The sequence below is a fragment of the Grammomys surdaster genome, unplaced genomic scaffold, assembly GCF_004785775.1.
Source record: "Grammomys surdaster isolate TR1022 unplaced genomic scaffold, NIH_TR_1.0 60, whole genome shotgun sequence".
NCBI lineage: Eukaryota > Metazoa > Chordata > Mammalia > Rodentia > Muridae > Grammomys > Grammomys surdaster.
In genome coordinates, this window is record NW_021604562.1 from 7,249,154 (window position 1) to 7,253,924 (window position 4,771).

At 39.1% G+C, this 4,771-nt stretch overlaps 2 pseudogenes; both read right to left on the minus strand.

Moving 5' to 3' along the window:
- Nucleotides 1-444: 444 nt before the first annotated feature.
- On the minus strand, nucleotides 445-818 carry LOC114619238 (annotated as a pseudogene).
- Nucleotides 819-4,040: 3,222 nt separating this feature from the next.
- On the minus strand, nucleotides 4,041-4,462 carry LOC114619335 (annotated as a pseudogene).
- Between the last annotated feature and the right edge of the window lie 309 nt (nucleotides 4,463-4,771).

Here is a 4,771-nt window from a genome sequence, read left to right on the forward strand (position 1 = left end):
ATATCCTGGGGGATATTATTTTTCCCTTTTGGTTGAGGATGGAACTCAGGCCTCACCCACCTTCTTTAAAATATGTTTAAGACAGGGTTATGCTAAGTTACTTAGGCTAGCCTTACTCTCATTATTGCAAGATCTAGGCCAGTCTTGAACTTGTAATCTTTCAGCACCAGTCTCCTAAATAGCTGTAATTATAGCCCTGCAGCACTGGGTCCAAGGATACTAATGCTCTCATATCCAATGGACAAACTGTGGAGTGAGTTGCATGCATTTTTTTGGTCCATAATTAAAACTAAAAAAAAATAAATAAATAAAAACCTGACACCAAAATAGGAGGTCTTTGTTGTATACTTTATAAAATCAAATATAATTACATCATCTTTGGAGTGAGTGAGCTTGATAAGGCATTCTGTGAGAAAAGACAGATTCAGGAGGCTGTATAGAGCATTAATGTAGCTTTCTTCTAAATGAACAGCCCTCTGTGATCCTGGCTTTTTCCTCCTGTGAACTGGCACAACTCTGCTGAGCAACACACACAAAGAACCACTGTCTGAATATGGCTGAAAACTGTAGTAATCTTGTAGTAACTTGGACATTCTGCATCCATGAAATAAGAACTTGGACTCTGAACCAGCTGTTTCTTCTTATATTTTTTTCTTTTCCTATTCCAAGGAAAGGTGGACTAGATCTCTATCCAGAAGCACGGTGATGGCTCTGCCAGCACAGCTGCTCCAGATCTCTGAGGTGAAATCAGGACTTGCATGCATTTTCATCTCAATACATGTTTTTTGGCCAATACATGGTACAGTGGCCAAGAGCATGGGGGCCAAAATGAAAGTGTAAGGCTTGAAATTTTGACTTCACACACTGGCCATGTCACTATGGACAAGTAGATACTTCCTCAGCCTTAATAATTTTTCTTGTATATCAGTGGTAAAGTTTAGGTAAGAATACATTCATATAAAGTTCTCAGAAATTCTGAGGCACATGAACACATAATAAAATAAATGTTATTTGTCATTCTTTAACAATTATTTATAGTTTCACCCAGGGTTGGAGAATAAGTTTGGACCAAAACTCATCAATGTATCATTTTATAGATTTATACATCAAATGTTGCATGCCTTGTTAGTCAGACCACAAAAAGGAGCTTGTTATTATCATACTTATTTTCCTGCCATAAATAGCAATAAAAATTCCAAGAAAGGCTACCCTTTAGTTTTATAGAGAAAGGAGACATATGTTTCTTTTTTTTAATAATTTATTTTTCTCAAATCGTAATTAATTCACACAGGGGTTATAAACACAGAAAGGCAGGATGTGGGGAAGGGAATGACACTGGAGTGTGGGTGTTCAGGGGGAATACAGATATCTTCAGAACCGGGTATCGGCTGGGTGAAGGTTCAGCAGACAAGTCACTATGACTCTGCCTATGACTCGCTTGTCCTTATCTAAGTTGGTATTTTCTGCCAAGGCTACCTATTAACAAGGTCTATGGCTACTCAGGCTTGTAAATTTCCACAAAAGCTGCCTGTTGACATTAGCTTATAGCCATCTGTTTCAATGTTTTTCCACTGAGACCCAAGACTTGGTGTTAGTATACATGTATGACAGGCCTATTGCTGATCTTAGGCCTATGGCTGATTTTAGGGCTACAGTGTGTAAGCAGGGCTGCCCCTGACATCTCCTCCCTTCTCTAAGTATAGAAGGGCTGTGGCAATTCTAGTCTTGTGAAGGCAAGGATAGAGGCCTGACCTCCAGTGTTTGAAGGGGACCTTGTAATGGCTCCAGTCCCCCTGTCGTTGTCCAGTGAGGTATGAGGGCCATACCCGTCCTGATGTCTTTCTCCTGGATGGGGGATACTTTTGACATCAACCCCTATGCAGTCAGGCTTGTCCCTCAGGGAACCCAGAGAGATATTTTTATCTTTTATTTATATTCCCTTGCAGTGCTTAGCCTCGCAGTCTAAGCAAGAATTCAGATCGCCTGTCAGAGGGGGTTCTGGGTGGCCCCTCTCTGCTTGGTCTAGGGGCAGAAGTCCCCCCTTTTAGGTTGAGTGGAGATGGGTTTTGGAAACACCCTGAATAAAGTAACAACCTCATCTTGAGCCTTATGGTCCTCCATAGCTAACTTATGATAATGTATCTGAATAGGTTTTGCTACCAAATTATTTATCTGTTGTATCACAGAGTTAGTCAGCCTATTTAAGGCCCAGGGATCAAAAGAAATAAGCAAAAAGAACCGAAATAATGGTCCCAAGATGGGAGGAAATAGGGTTGACAACATTGGAGAGGCTGAAAACCCATTCTTGTACCAGCATTCATCTGTCTCTTTCTCTCTCTGATTTTTCTTAGGGCCTTCACTGACCTATTTCCTGCTCTCTTGACCCTCCTTGTCTTGAGACATATGTTTCCAAATTTCCCTAAAAAAGATAGAGTGGGTAAAATTGATCACTTTGGGACCTACTCTGATGGCTAGAACTTATAGGCATGTTGCCATGGAGATTGAAACTATAGAGAGGTAACCCTAGAAGTCTGAATGTTGTCATACTTTTTAAGATACACTAGGAAAGCTGAATATCTTCTGGTTTTAATTTACTTCTCACATGGTCATACAAGTATTATACTTGTCTGAAGAACAAATTATATATATATATATATATATATATATATATATATGATGTTTTGTGTTTGGATTATGAAACCTTGTAAAAACAAGTTGGTCACTTTTCCCTCTTCTATATTCCCATCTAATTTTCTTAATTAAAAATAGACTCTTCCATCTGACTATGTTTCCCTCCCCCTACATCTCCCAGCTTCCCTGCGTCTCCCCTTGTCACACATACCTACTCTCCCTACCTCCTTTAAGATAAGGACAGGCTTCTAAGAGATAGCAACCAAACATGATAAAACAAGATATGATAAGACAAGGAAAAAACTCTCAAATTGAAGCTGGATATGGGAGAAAAGTGTCCCAAGAGCAGGCAAATGAGTCTCAGATACACCCACTCTCAGTGTCATCAGTTCTGCAAAAACACCAAGCTAATAGGGTTTGGGCTACTTTCTAAGCACTTAAGTGTGGCATTTCAATCTTAAATCCACTTTGAATTAAAAATAGAAAAATATGATTATTTCTTGTGTGTGTATGTTGAGATTTTCTACAACTTTTTCCTTAACAATTTAAAAATTCTTTGTTTTTTTTTCTTTTTTTTTTAAGATTTATTTATTATTATATATGAATACACTGTATCTGTCTTCAGACAAACCAGAAGAGGTCATCAGATCTCATTACAGATGGTTGTGAGCCACCATGTGGTTGCTGGGATTTGAACTCAGGACCTCTGGAAGTGCAGTCAGTGCTCTTAACCACTGAGCCATCTCTCCAGCCCAATTTAAAAATTCTTAATTCAAATATAATTATAACTTTTCCCACTTTTTGTCTTCTCCCTCCAATAGTACTTATGTCCTCCAACATTACTCCCACTCAAAATTCTTGTGTATTTTTTCTTTGATTATTATTGTTACATATATGTTCATAAATATGTATTTAAATAAACTATTCTACATTGAATACTTTCTTAAAACCCCCGTTAAAAATAACTTATGTGATGGTTGACTTTCTTCTCTAAGCATCTAAATATATTATCGTTATGTGATTATCATGTTAGTGCTGTTTCGTACTGTATTCTTTCATTCTTCTTTGTTTATTGCACCTAGGCAAGTTTTACAATAACAAAGAACAAGTCTTCTACATTTATTTTTCACCAAGATGGTTTAAAATATTTTGTTTTCTTAGAGATTGCATAGGAATTTTGGGACCTTCTTTCTTTCTTTTTTCTTTTTTTTTTTTCTGGCTCTTTAAATGTTTTAATGATGACATGCAGATATTCACATCAGAATACACAGTAGGGATCCAAGAATATCTTGAAGGACCTAACAAAGTTAACTCATGTCAGGCCAAAAAAAAAAACATCATGTCAGAACCAAACACTGGCCAGCCACAGCTTGTGTCCAGGTGGGACTCACAATGACTGGAAACTGGCTTTACTTCTTCGAACCCTGGTCTAGTTCCAGGACCTTCATGCCTTCCTCCAGCTTGAGCACGCCTCTTTCCTGGCGCAGGCGGTACCTCTCAGCCGTGGACTGAAGCATCCATTTAGTCCGAAACTTCTTGTCTTCAGAGCCATAAATTAAGATCTCGGTAAGATCAGAAGATTCCAGAGTCTTGAGCTCAAACATGACCCGGCCCACCTGCTCGAAGTGAGGCATTCGAGATCCCTGTGGGCAGAACAGAGAGTTTAGCACCAGCTTGTTGACTTGTAATACTTCTGGCCTTTCCAGGTCGGTAGGAATTTTCACCCATGGGGGGATATCTTTACGAGTCACCTGAGTTTTCATCTTAAATCCTGACAAGGAACCTGTTTCCAGGGAAGACTAGGTCAGGTTTAACCTCGATGGCCCACAGCTCCTGAACCTCCCTCTTTCTTTCTTTCTTTCTTTCTTTCTTTCTTTCTTTCTTTCTTTCTTTCTTTCTTTCTTTCTTTCTTTCTTTCTTCCTTCCTTCCTTCCTTCCTTCCTTCCTTCCTTCCTTCCTTTCTCTTTCTTTCTTTCTTTCTTTCTTTTGCTTCTTTTTTATTGAATGTTTTATTTATATTTCAGATATTATCCCCTTTCCCCATTTCCCTCCCACCCAGAAATTACCAATACCAAACCCCACCGCCAGCATATATTAGGATGTGCGGGGGGCGGGGCACCCCCTCCCACCTCCCCACCCT